Consider the following 14,568-nt stretch of genomic DNA (forward strand, 5'->3'; position numbering starts at 1 on the left):
TTTTAATGCTTTCACCAAATACCAGGACATGTGATAAAAGTTTATGGATTGAGAATTAATTGAAAGATTGTGAAATGGGAAAGAATGCAAATTATGGGAAGCCTTGGAGAGCTACAACCTAAGCTCCTAGAATATCACTGGAGTTGATGGAAACATCTCCAATGACTGGGTTTTTTTTTAATATAATTTGCCAGCCCCTGTAGCCCTCCCCAGACAGACTGGGGAAATACATTCCTTTTATTAATATTAGTCCCGGGGACTCAAGTATATTTCAGGCAGTGAATGATATAGTTGATGGAATTTGCTACAGAATTCAAATAAAAAAAAAGACAGTGGAAATTTGTACCTGTGGGTTGGTATATGTTTTAAAAAATGTTTTTCTACAGATAATGGGCTTATATCTAAATCTTGTTATTTGCAATATAAAGGTTTACAGTTTTATATGTATTAAATAATACATCTCTATTATAAAACATGAAATGTTTAATTAAAACAACGACTAAAAGTATGTAACTATGTAAATATTACTTAAATCCTGTGTGTAAACGTTACATAAACTGTTTCATTTCTAGGGGTCACTGAAAACACTTTAAAATTTTATACAGTTTTCTACACTTCCCCCTCCCCTAGTTTTTAATATAATTGCAGGTTTAAAGTTAATCTGTCTATTAGTTTTTTGATATTTGCCGTTGTGTTAAATTTTACTGAGGAACAATTTAGTTTGGGAAAACCATTGAATCTGTGGTTCATGTTGTTTGAACAAGAAGTCCCTGAGTATTTGTCCCAAATACCAGCATTTTTACTACACTGGCAGCTGTATATTTGTGGTCACCTGATGGCAACATATGCAAAGACTGTATATAGTGGCAGTGCCTCTTCCAGAGAATACCAGGAGGGAAACTGGATGTGGCTGATGCACACATAATTTGCTCTTCTAGGTGGAGGTATCATGTAGACAGCACTTAAATGACACTTTTTATTTCTGGATAAGATGAAGATAAAAGATAGCTCCTCTGAGGCACAGCTTAAAACTGAACATACACAGAGATGTGTCATTAGTAATTNCAGTGGCAGTGCCTCTTCCAGAGAATACCAGGAGGGAAACTGGATGTGGCTGATGCACACATAATTTGCTCTTCTAGGTGGAGGTATCATGTAGAAACCATTTGAAAGCCATTGCTTATGTCCCCTGAAACAGACTGAAAACAATAGCTCCTCTGAGGCACAGCTTAAAACTGAACATACACAGAGATGTGTCATTAGTAATTCTGAAAATGTGTTTACAGTGATTAGATAAAATATTTAGCCACCATTTAAATATTTTAGTTCATACGCAAATTTTAGGTGTCTACTACACTTAACATTTCCAATAACTGGTTTCATTAGGATTTTTAGTGATACAAATTAATAACAAAAGGCAGTAATACAGAGTGCTGTTATGAGGCCAAAATACATGTGGTTTAAATTTGAAGAATTAAATGTTAGCATTTCCCTATAGAGAAAGGTTATTTGGGCAGTGGTGTACTGACATTATCACCACCCACAGAGAAGGGGACCTGTTAATCCTATTGGTTAAGCAGAAATGCAAAAAAGGAAAAATGTAGGTCTAGAGGGTTTGCTTGGTGTAAGTGAATCACACAGGAGAAATGCTGATACCCAGAATTGTTGTAGTGACTTTCTTAGATGGTTAGAAAAAGAAATAAGCATGGGATATTTTTGTCAAGTTAGAGGGTTTAGATTGCTTGCTAGGTAAAATCAGTCCTGGTTATTAATGTAGTGTAAAGTTAAATGATGATCATGGAAATATGATAATATGTGCTGTTTGATAATCAGACAGAAACGATTTTCTGAGTCCATTAAGAATAATCCAATGTGTTAACCATTCGGCTGAAGGGCTGCTAAGAAAACAAATGTGAAAGTGAATAAAATAAAGGAAAGCTTCCTTCAGGAAGGTGTTTCTGGACACTACCATGCTGCTTCTAGCAAATCATATTTGATAAGATACAGGTAAGCAACAGCATTCATTTAGCAGAAAATAGTGTTATCTGTATCTCTGGATTTTTGTTTAAACAATCATTAATAATAATCTTATGGGATCTAGCTAGAAACAAATCTATTAAAAATAACAATTACTAATTTGCTACTATTTAACGTTAGTTTAGTCTGACAGCTCTGGGTAGCTTCGTCTATTATTCCTGGAAGAAAACTACATAAAATTGGGTGGGTTTAAGTAGTTTCATACAGACGTGGTACTGCACAGAAAAGCTAGATATTAATATCACTACATGTAGGGAGATCTTGTCTCTGGCCCTCAGTCTGATGGTTTGAACATGGGCTGAGCTACCCCAGGCTACCAGTACTCTGCACTTTGGCTTTTGAAACTTTCTGTGTGAGATATAGTTTCAACATGAAACTTCAAAATACAGTGGTTGACATTCAGTTTTGGTTTGTTTGAAGCTAAAACTCAAAGCAAAACTCCTGGAGTACAGAACTGTATGCAGCAAAATATAAGAAAGTTAACACAAAACTTCTGCTAACTGAGCAAACTAGTTTCACTCAGCTCTTGAAATAACCCCTTTCTGCAGATTCACTTTTCAGTTGCACATGTGTGAGATGTCAAAAAATGAGTTGGTTTCACAACCCCGTAGCACAGATGAATGCCACAGCTCTAAGGCTCACCCTCTGTTCTTGTCTTCATTCTCTGTCTTGGTTGATACTTAAGACATCTGCAAGAGATGAAATTTTCTCAGCCCCAGGTTAGTTACGTTCATTTGTAAAACAAGGGATTTGAGGTAAGACCCAAATTCCAGTCTGTATGTTTTTATAGTTGTATCCAGCACTGAGAACTCATTTCCCAAATCTGTAACAATGCTCTACATGGCTCTGAGTCCTAAAATGACAGAAGCCACTTCATCACTTGGAGGTCATTCAAGGATTCATGTGTTTTAAGTTCAAAACCTGATATTTCAGAGATGCTGAACACCTGCTGCTCTTCCTACCTGGTACGGGAGCTGCAGGAGCTCATGCCCCTGTGAAGATCAGACCCCTCATCCCAATGTGCTCTTATTCACAGTGGGGTAATGAACAGTCTTCTGCTCTGCTTTCAGTTTTTGTAAAATTTTAGTGTCACAGGCTTGAAACAAAGTGATGAACTGCAGTGAGATTGTTCTGATGGCATCTGCGATACAATTAATTTTTTTTTTAGTAGCTGATACAGTGCTGTGGTTTGGATTTAGTATGAGAACAAAGTTGATAGCTCAGTGATGTTTTAGTCGTTGCTAAGAAATGCTTACTCTGAGTCAAAGACTTTTCACTGTCTCCTGCTCTGCCAGTGAGTAGGTGCACAAGAAGCTGGGAGGGAGCATAGCCAGGACAGGTGACCCAAACTGGCCAAAGTGATATTTCATACCATAATATCAAATAATCAGTGATCTTGTGCATATGTATTTTGGTTATTCGCATGTTAACTTTTCATGGTGAACTGGTAACTAGAAAAGTGCAAGGGGAATGGCTGAGGTTGTAGTTCTAAGGGTATCTTGAACTACAGCCCACAGGCTGATTCACACAAGTTACACGAGAATTATTGTGAGTGGAATTTACAATGTAATGGCTCACCTTTGCACGAGAATGTATTTTATATCGTGTGAGTATATGTGACGAAGAAAAAAAAACCACTGGGCTGTTGGTGGGACACAAATATTATGTGACTCTGAATCTCACTTGGTATTTTAAACTATGAGAGTTTAGATTTGAGTCATCTTAACCTGTAAGTAGGATATATATATACATATATAGCATACAAGCTGTAAGCAAGGCTTCTGTTTTGGTGCTATTTTCCCCTCAAATCGCAGATTTGGTTCTCTGTTGCTGTAAATCATTATAGCCTTAATGAAAAGTCAGAAGTCAGATTAATTGCTTCCAAAATTTGAAAAGAAACCTGAACTAGAAAGCTGAACAGTCTTCTATTTTCTTCTTCTCTGTTTGGCCACTTTGATTTTCAGAGCCCTTGGGCCACCAGACCATGTTACACCCATCTTTCACCCCTACTTCTCCACGGTGCTTCCTGCATGGAGCTGGTTTTAGAATTTGCCCAATCTCTAATTTGTCCTGTCAGAGCACGCAGCAGCATCTAATCTTTCATTAGAGGCAGAAACTTTGTTAGCACTGCTCAAAGTGCATCTTTAACCCAAGACCTTTATTGGAAAACTCCACTAGTCAGAGCAAGAGCTGGAGAAGACGGCCCACAGGTGCCTGCTGGCAGCCCCAGAGTCACATGCGGGGAAAAGTTATTTTTCTTCCTTTTTTCCTTTTAATTCAGCACTTGACTTAAAACACGCATCTAGCCAAGCTATGCAGAGAGTGACTTGCTGAACAGAAGACTGTAAGGTAGGATTAGAGGCTCCACTTAAGAGAAAATCTGCTTCAGCCTAGAGAACAATCCCACCACAAATAAAATTAACTTTAAAAGTAATGAGATTTTCCACTGTTAACTTAATAGCAGCAAACCACATGCTCTAAACAATGTTCTAATTTTTTTTTTTTTTTAAATAAGGACTCATTTTTAGTAACAAACCCCAGACTAATAGGCCTGCCATTTTTCCACTGCTGGAGGAAAACCTGGACTCTTGCTGAGCTGTATGGTGAATATCTCGGAGATATTTGAATCTACTACTAATAAAAAGGCCTCTAAAATGCTAGCATGGAGGAACGCGTTTAAGGTAGAAGAAATGGAAAAAGTGGGAAAAAGAAGAAACATCTCTTTGATCTTTAGCTCTGTTATTTTTTAGATTATATTTCTTCTGAACTTCCAAAATCTTCATTAACAAACGAGCTTTCTTTCAAAAAGTATTAAGTTATCAAAACATTTGCCAGGTTCTAGTATTAAATCCTAGCAGTCAGCAGTGTTTAAGTTCAGCCATATCGTTTTGCTGAGTAAGTTATGCTAAAACTTAAAGTTTTCCCCTTGAAATGATCTTTCCAAATGAGATTGATATTGTGAGAAAAAAAAAGAAAAAAGAGAAGGACGCCTTCATCATGAGGAATTATGGAATTAATTTTCTTTATATACTCTGTTTGCACAAGACATTTTTGTTAACTCTTAATAAAAATACCATTCAGCTGCTACTTTCATTGTTTTTATCCTGGGACCAATACAACATTGTCATTATTGGATATAAAGTGCTGTAAAAACAAATCTAATTTGTTAAGTTTATTTTGATAAGAAATAAATATAAAGGTAGTGCATAGTTTGTACAGTGCTGCTATCATAGGACTCCTGGGTATAATTTATATAAAGAAAATAAAAAAGCATACATAACTTTCTAGTTGATTTCCTTTAACAGGGCTAATTGAAAACAGTTTCTGTTATTTAAAAGTAATTTATTTTAAATATACTTTTTAAAACAAAGTTCTTATTGATATCCATTTTAAGTATAATATTATCTCAGTGTGGGATACAAGTAAAAGGTCAAATCTTGTAGGAGTTTTCTGTATGACTCAGTTCTGATCATAGATAAACTTATCGGGGAAACCAAATTAGTTAACCTTTTCAGTACTGAAAGCTTGTTTTAACAGGCTGCGATTGTTTCTTTCATATAGCAAATATAGCAATTCAAAGCTTATACTTTTGTTCTGAAACATGAAAAAGAGAGTGCTAATTTCCCTTTTTTCTCTCTGATAAAGGGGAAAGGCTCATGATTTTAACATGAAATTAGACTTGTTGAGGTTCAGTATGATGCACAATAAGGAATACACTATGAATTTTTACTCAAGAACTGCTGTGCTTAGTGGTAGAGAAACAGATGCATTTTTAAACTTTGATTATGTCTGTAATTTATGGACATTGTTAAATGATATATTTTTTCTTGCCCAGTAGCATAATCCGTATGTATGGATCTGATTACTGGAGCACTGAAAGACAAGATGGCTGTAGGCGGCATATCTCTAGAAATGAGCCTCTTTCCATATGGCTTGGTAGGTTGTTCAATTCCTATCTGGTTAACTGGTTTGCGATGTTTCTCAGCAGTGTCATCAGCTCTGCTTTCCTCCCTTGTTTCCATTGCAGCAGCACCAACTATTCACTGACTTGGGTTGTTTCAATACACACAATCAAACTCAACACCAGCAACTGCCCTTCTTTCTTAAAGCCAAGTCTAGAGTGATTGAAAGGCTTTAATGGACTTCAGCTCTGGGACCACACTCATGTCTGAGAAAAACTCTCACAGATGTTGATGAACTAAAGCCGTCTTCGAGGCCTTCATGCAATCTCACCTCTATCAGTGCAATTTAATGTGGAAGCTGGGGCACAGTTTGACTCATGGAGAGTTTTGTCTGCAAACTCACTCGTACCACCTTTACTAATTTTGCATAGTATTTACACTCACTGACTTGTGCGAGGAAGTTGTGCTGAAAGGGATTAAAAATGGTGAAGTCTCTCTCCTGGAGAGCTACATTTCAGACAGTATCGGGTGAAGAGCTTTTGAGACACAGATATTAATGGTATTTCTAATATTCAGTGAAATAAACACATTAAAAAGATCCAAGAGTGAAGATATCTAGACATCTAGTTTTGAAGGTCAAAGAATGTTGAGCATTAGCTGAGCTGTAGGAGTGTACTGATTCTGCACAGTGAAAAGTAAAAAAAAAAAGGTCTGTAAGGCATGTCCCAAGTTGAACTCTCATGGGCCTTGAGTGGAAATTTTGTCAAGCCTGGTCATATGCAGTAAAACATTCATCTCATGCTGGTAGTGGCAATGAACATTTTTTTTCTTCCATAATTTACAAAATATGCTCAAGTAGGTAGTTAAAGCATTTAAATTCTTCCATGAATGGAATAATTTGACATGGTATTTTCTAAGCAGAGAAATAACTGGCACTTGGGGAATTGCTTTGTCACTCTCACAAACTGTAATTTCTTCCAAATGGGCAAAATAATGCAATTATCTGGACAGATAATGCAGCACACTTGGCGTACATGGTCAGTGAAGATAGTCTTTTATTTCATGATTGCTTTGGAAAACTTTTGGATCACTTTTAATTATTAAAAGAGCAAATTCATTGTTTCTTTGTGGACTAGTCATGCTGTATAGTATTTTCTTTTTTTGTTCTATTTAAATTTAGATTGTTATTCATACTTCCTGGCAGTGGTTAGAAGAGGAGGATGACTGAGAATTTAGTAGGTGAGTTAATCTCATTTTTACTGTGTTTCTAGAGCCACCCACTTTCCCTTCATATGGCTTGACACCAAGAAGTTCTTAAAAGTTTTGCAGAGTGAGACCAAAGTTTTGTCCTTCTGCATCCCTCCAGCTTCTCTTCTGCCTTGTTTTTGCTACTGCCCTTCACTCTTCTTCACTTTTAGCCCTTCTCACCAGTCCAACACTTGGGTCACCTCCACACGTCTTCTGCCTGCAGATGCCTGGTGGGGTTGACAGTGGTTGTTTGAGGTCCGGGAGTCAGTAGAGAGTGATTAGGTGACTGCTGACTCAGTGGGGTGAAGCCGAGAGGTCCTCAGCAAAACCACATCTGTAGCCCCATACCCTGAAAATGAGCATGCCCTTAATGTCCGCAAGGAATCCTTCGAACATCAGGACTACTGAAACTTAGTGGATTTGTCTAACAGGTGAGCACAAAGTGGTGTTGAAGCCATTCTCCCTATTGAAGTGTTACAGCTTCCTCCCCCTATAGTGGGTGTCAGGGGGCATAATAACATGAAGGTTCATACCACAGCTCCACTTTCAGCCTCAGTGCTTGTAGAGCTTGTGGATGGGTATCCTCTCTTCTATTTGGCCAGTTATTTTCATGCAGCTTTTAGAAATGCTGGTAACTTTGAGATATTTGGCTTCTTTGGCAAAGGAGTTCAGCAACTTTTCAAAGGGGAAAGACACAGATGTGCCCATGCAGATACTAAAACTGTCTTACAAAACAGCGATAAGTTATAGACAACAGAGAAATCTTTTTGGTGTTCTTGCACTAGTGGTTACACTAGCCCTTAGTAAGGATTTTCAGAAGGAAATTAGCTCTAGCTGTGGTGTCTCTGCATGTTTCTGACTTACACTGAAAGATGGTCGAAACAGACCTGGGATACGCTACCAGTCTCATTATCTGAGATAATGAGAATAAAGGAGATTGCAGATGGCTCAATGCATTGTTCAACAGGTATATTAAAAAACTGTCCTGATGTCAGAGAAGTATACAAGTCCTCTGTGATAAATCTTCTTGGTGCACCTCACAGCTTCTGAATTCTGCTGTACACTCTCCACTGCTTCCATTACTAAAAAAAGCTCGTTGTCCTGAGACTTTTAAATAAAACACTGCCAAAATGTGGCATCTCTAAAGTCCTCATTTAGCAAGGGGCTGGAGAGGTCATTCCTCTTTCGGCTGCCATGCTGGATCATGGGTGTTCAACAAGCATGACTGCCTTGCTTGGGGTTTTAGCAGTGAAATGTGCAGGATTTAAAAGTCCAGAAGTGACAGTTTTGAGCTAGAGAAAGGTTATCTCGTTTTTCCTCTAAATATGTCTGTTGGTCTTGGGAAAGATGTTGCCTCTTTCCACAAACCTCACCACACTTACAGCCCTGGACTATCTTGGCTGCAACAACAGTAAAAATTACCTTCAGCTTTTTATTTTCTTTTCCATTTCAAGCCCTCTAAATTATATGTTGACATTCTCACTGCAAGCTGAAGGGCAATATATTTCACAATATTGCTGTCTTCATGTGGGACACATGGCTTGATGTTGAGGAATATGCCCAGAGCAGTGTGACGTGGACTTCACCTGCAGCCAGGTATAAGGAGCAAAAGTTGCAGCAGCTGCCAAAGGAAGGGTTCATAAAAGAGTTGAACACTTTGAATCAGAAAGGGAGAGCTGTGAGTGTTTTCAAGGATCAGGGCTTCAGCTTTGTGCAAATTTGGAGTGTCTCTCACTGATAAAGAAATCAACCTTTTTGATTGCAGTGATAAAAATTGCATGAAGGTTTCTGCTTCCCTGCTTCCCAGTGCCTCACAGGCCTGATTATGGGTGCCTATCATTAGTGATTATGGACCTGAAACCTTTCCACAATTACTGTGGTTGCAGTTCTGCAAACAGGAAGCAAGAGTGAGATACGATCACTGAGAGTGGTCCTGTTTTGTCTGTGGGTTGTGTGGTCTTCTCTAAAGGTTGACTGAACACAGTGTCCCACCATGGCTGATTTTTCTTTGCAATATATTATCTCTAAGAAAGCTGAAGCTATACAATTCACCCATTGCCCTACTGCTACATTTTTATGTTCTGAGAACAACAACAAAAAAATCAGCCTCTAATGTGCTCTTTGACTCATTACCCAGCCGCAGAAAGTGCTTCAGTATGCAAGTACAGGAGATGTGTTTGTGTCTGGTCATCTCTGGAATGCTTAGCTGCTGAGTGAGTGGCTGGGAAACTCTTGTGGCTGGCTGTGCCAATGATGACCTGCCAGCACCAACAGCCTGATCTCTGATGATGGGGAGGGAACATGGGAGCCTCTGCAGTGCTGAGAGTCTGTGGAATGCTGGGCCTATGAAGCTGGAAGGATGCTCCATACCAGGATCTCTTGGTATTTGCTCAAGTCCCTTAGTGCCTTACAACTGGCATTCAGTAGTTTGTAGGATTAGGCTTCTGCTGGCTGGAGAGAAAAAACCTCATTTGTGCAGGATTTCTGTGTATGCAAAAGGCCTGCTAGAAAAATGGTGAAATTAAAATGATCACACATGTCCTTCACTTTAGGAAAAGGGAGCTCTAAGTGAGAGCATGTGTGCTCCAACTCTGGGGCTGAGAAAATGTCAGTCTGATGTGCTTGGGAAGTTCATATTGATACAAACAGGGAGGCTCCCTGCTGCCCACAGATTTCCCACATAAAAGTCCTACTGGTAGCCGTGGGAACTTAGCAGCAGCCACGCTGTGGCTAAAGTCACCACTCTAAAAATGTAGTGAAATTAGTGTTCATAAAAGTGAAATACATGCCACAAGAATGAAGATGATCTGATTCACAGCCAAAATTACATGAGTTCTGGCATAAAAAAAAAAAGCAATTAAATTTTGCAGTTACTCTGCCTTTAGGAAGAGATCACTGGTAAATTTTTACAAAGTTCCTTTGAGAAAAAGAACTTGGCTTTTCTCAAATAAATTTGTTGCACCAAAACATACCCGCCTCTCCTGAGCAGTGCCCACGATGTGACACTGGTCATTCCGCCCCGTGGAAAGGGCCCATCCTGTGCTGCACAGTGGCCCCTAGTGAAACTGAGTAGTTTGTTCCAGAGTCTGTGAAAAAATTTCCAGCAGCTGAGTTGTTACCAATTTCAGTTCTGCCTTCTGATCTGACTCTCATCTCATTCAAATTATGCCATTTGCATTGTGTACTTTTAAGACAAATAAAAAAACCTCATGGGAGGATATGATGGACAAACAGACTTGTCCCAGTGTAGACTGAGCATGAACCTGGGACCCAGAGGCAAAGGTGATACTAGGAATAATGCAGCTTAGCAGTATCATTTAGCACCATTTTCAGTTTGAAGTTCCCTTTTTTGACTTTTTCTGCTATGTCTGCCATAAGGAGAGGGGACAGCTATGCTGGCTGCCACTCTTGTTACTAGAATTTGGATTTGTATGCTGCATCTCTGTTTCAATTACAAAGACTCATTCTCAAACAGGTACTCTTGTCCTTTGCAGTATTTTTTTTCTTGCGCCACAAGGACCTGAAGCATCAGATCTGTAGACAAAGCATTGAATGAGGCTCTCTCTCTCTGTCCGTTTTCCTTGATTTTCCAGGAGAGATGCTACAAAGTGACAAGCATCACTCTCCCTTAGCTCCTCACAGTGTTCCTGCCGCCACCATGCTGTCTTGCAGATCAGCAGCAGTAAAAACCACCTTTGGAAGGAGGTGACAGCTGGCTATTGTGCTCGCTGGGCAGAAACTACCTTCCCATCCCCACCCCCATGCCAGCAACAGCTTATGACAACAGCACTCTTAAAAATAAAACAGGAAATGATTTCAGTAGGGGATGTGGTGGCTGACAGAGAAAAGTGGGGTAGGTCTGAAGTGCAGTTGTTCTTTCAAGTAAGCACCGGGGCCCTGCAGAAAGGTTGCAGGGGAATGAATGTTGGTGCAGTCTTTCATGTGGCAGAGGGATCTGTGCTTGTTTTTGTTGTTGCTGCTGCCAAAACCCGTTGTGGTGGCTGTCCTCGTGACTGGGGTCCGAATGCTGCTGGTTGCGGTACAGCAGCATGTTGCTGCAGCTGCGTGGTCCCAAGGTGCTGTCAGCACACACTCACTAACTGTGTGGGCATTGTCCAGTGGTCTGGCCTGCATTTGGACTACCATAATAAGCCCTTGACTTCAACATCTTAGCTACTTCCTTGCATCAACTACAGCTGGGATAGTATTTGTGCTCTGGCCACTGAATAACTCACTTGCCCACCACATTCCAGTATGAGAGACTGTTTTGGTCTAATGCCTGAAGGAAATACCTACATAACCTGCTATTTCTTCTAAGAAGAACCTTTAGTGTTTGACTGAATTATTGAATTGGGAGGCTTCAGGTGTCCCAGCCCTACATGTTGCTGAGAGCTCCTCATCCTCCCTGTTTTCTCCTGGGGGGATCAGCTGGAAGGAAGAGGTCTGGGTGAGTGCTGATCCAGAAAGGCTGAGCAGTCAGAGCCTCTCAGGCTAAAAGATGCTTCTTGGTCTCAGAAAGCTGAGTGTTTTCTTGGAGGTAATGTCTCCATTTGTGCATTTGAAATGCACTTTTGGTCTGCTTCCACCAGCTTTGCATTTATTTCTCTCCCCATCGAAGTGTTTTTTTTTTTCCTGCAGCATTCAAATGCTTGAAATAGAGGTTCAAATCCCTCTCTGCCTTCAAACACAAACATACCATATCTGGGTCAGTAAGTCCCTGACCTCCAAATTGCTGGAGGTTGACAGAGTATATCATGGTAGTTTTATTATAGGCTTGCCCTCATCCTGTACTCTTCCCATCTGCTATTGTCAGCTTTAGGGATGGGATATTGGGCTAGAGGGGCCTTTGCTCTGACCTCTTATGGACGTTTTTATGGTCTTTTGTCTTTATCTGGGGCCTCTGGAGGCTAATAAAGATTTTGTACATATAAAGAAATCATCGTGATCCAAGAAGAAGTTGTGAGCATAGGAGGGCTCTCCCAGCCTGGTGCTCCCTGGGAGCAAAGGTCTGATAAGATAAGTGGGTGTCTGGCAAGCGTTGATAAAACAACTTCCAAAGTCTTTCAATTGCTAGATAGATGGTCCTCAGTGGGTAATGAAAATAACTCTTTCTGGACACTTCCTATCATACAGTTTAGGATTTGATAATTTCATACAATATGTAATTTATCATTTGGTTTTCTTCTAGCATTGACCCACAGGCCTCATTGGAAAAAGCAGATCTACCTCTCTCTTTTGGCTTCTTAGTTGGCTTCTTCAAGGGATACAGAGGTCATCAAAATAGATCTGTGTCTCTTTTGCCAAGCCCTGAAGGCCTGCTGAGAAGCGTGAGTACTGGTGCTTGTTGTTTACTGTTATCTAAATGGAGCAACTCCAATATCACAAAGCTGTGCATGGGTGTCAGGCTCCCTGAGACACAAAGTGTCTGTGCTGCCACTGGGTATGAGCTCTGAGATATCTTCACTGCACCAGGAAATACCAAGAGGGTTTTGAGACAGCAGAAAAGCATCTGCTGAGGCTCCTCTGTGAGCTCTGTTTTCTCTTTTGCCTGCCTCTCCTCTCTGTTGGGTCAGAGGGAGCAAGTGGGATAGAAATCCTTTGTGTAACTCCATTTTCCTTTCCCCTTTTCAGTTTGCTTTTAAAAGACATTTCTAGGTAAGGTAGAGCAGCCTCATGGCTGAGAAAAGATCTCAGCCAGACAACGAGGAAGTCTTGCACAGCTGGCCCCAAGACCTAACCTGTGCCTGCCTCTCTTTGGGGGTAGCAGAACTGCTTTGCCACATGAAGACAGAGGAAAGAAGGATGATTATTTTGGTGTGAAAAAAGCCAATAATCATCAGACAAGGATTTTAAAAAATCCCGTCCGTTTTCCCATCTTTCCTCGCTCTTCTAAGCCTAGAAGAATCCCCTTCAGTATGTCATTAAGCCTGTAAGAAGTCCTATTCTCTTTTTAGTTAGATGTTGCAGAAGGGTTTAGAGCTATGGTTTCCCAGTCCTGCACTGAAGCTGCTTAACCTTCGCTTGCATTGTTGTGATCCCCATGTCCTGAGCTGCAGCTTCAGTATTGACAGTTGTAAAGAAGATCCTATTTTTAAAATCAGACCCCCATTCGTGTTTTGTGCACTCCCAAAATAGACCTGAAAACTCAGATCTCTGTGTGCCCAACCCTGCTACCCCGTTCCCTAAAGGGCCACAGCCCTGCCTCTGCAGCCAGAGTACATCAACAGCATGGAAAATTCAGTAGAGCTCACCAGTTACCCGGGGAAGGAAAAAGGTTTCACTTGCATGGTGGGTGCTTTCCTGCATATTGTGTTCCTTTAAAAAACCCCAGCACTTTAATCAGAATGAGCAAAGTGTATGGTCCTGCTTAAAGGCTTTTTAAGTGACACAACTTAAGAAGAGTCAACAGTTTGTTTTACGTTATTCAAGTGTCAATGCAATATACAGCCTGAAAAAAACAATTCACAGTGAAAAATGCTCCCTTGCTCATAGGATCAGTTGCAAATGCTGGTGGGGATTCTGCTATGAAACCAGAAAACACCCCAGAAGCCAACCTGTGAGAGTGTCAGACTCTTGTAGAAAGTTAAGGTATCTAAATATAAGTACGCACTTTCAAAACTGCTATGGCTGACTGTTCATGCATCTCACTTGCTTAATCTGTGGGGATCCTTTTTTACTCATTCAGGGAGGGAGGCAAAGATCACTGAAGCCAATAGAAAGATGCAGAGTGATTTCAGGAGGTTTTAGGTGAGGTCATGCAGTTTGCTCCCTCTGACTGCCAGTATCCTTGGGTCTTGCTATTATCCAAGCCTTTGGTGGCCTCTACAGCTGCTATAGCAGTTTCTGCATTGCAGTGAGATTATGCAGTTCTCATGGTTCATGTTTTTGTGATGCCTGCCCTAGCCCCAGCCCCTTCACACCACAAACCAGGGACTTCTACAAATGCGGCTGAGAGAATCTCTCCACTGATGGCAGTCCAAGTAGACCTGGAAATGAAGACTTTTGAACTTTTTTTGGTAATGAAGACTTTTGAACTTTTTTTGGTAACAAAAACTAAAGGCTACTATTCTCACATGACATAAGGTAAGAAGGTTTATGTAGGGATCAAGAGCATCCTTTACAGAGGCTGAAGTCACGAACATGCACGTGACTTTAGTGCAACCAGGGTCCACACACAGGATTTGCTGAAAGGCAGATGTTTGCAGGCTCACCAAAATGGAAGGATTTGTCTGTACTTCATGGCTGGGGAATAAAAAGCACAAAACTCCAAAGATGCAGTTTACTGCCTGGTATTTTTTAACACAAATGTGTTCACAAAATAGTTGGTGTCAGCAGTCGTTTTTTGCAAAGATGGCTATGGCAGCCAATTGAATTACCCAGA

The 14,568-nt window shown here is 40.4% G+C and overlaps 1 long non-coding RNA gene across 2 annotated transcripts; it reads left to right on the top strand.

Annotated features, from left to right (window-relative positions):
• Positions 1-1,317: 1,317 nt before the first annotated feature.
• LOC108497405 lies at positions 1,318-14,168 on the top strand. Of its 2 annotated transcripts, XR_001874803.1 has the most exons (7): positions 1,318-2,756; positions 4,553-4,718; positions 5,873-5,973; positions 7,120-7,178; positions 7,411-7,618; positions 12,376-12,514; positions 13,680-14,168. It is a non-coding gene; the product is annotated as an uncharacterized LOC108497405 (long non-coding RNA). The 2 variants fall into 2 exon arrangements; XR_001874802.1 differs by lacking the exon at positions 1,318-2,756 and having other exon boundaries at positions 3,890-4,718.
• Positions 14,169-14,568: the final 400 nt, after the last annotated feature.

Source organism: Lepidothrix coronata, unplaced genomic scaffold (genome assembly GCF_001604755.1).
Source record: "Lepidothrix coronata isolate B3197 unplaced genomic scaffold, Lepidothrix_coronata-1.0 Scaffold48, whole genome shotgun sequence".
NCBI classification, from domain to species: domain Eukaryota; kingdom Metazoa; phylum Chordata; class Aves; order Passeriformes; family Pipridae; genus Lepidothrix; species Lepidothrix coronata.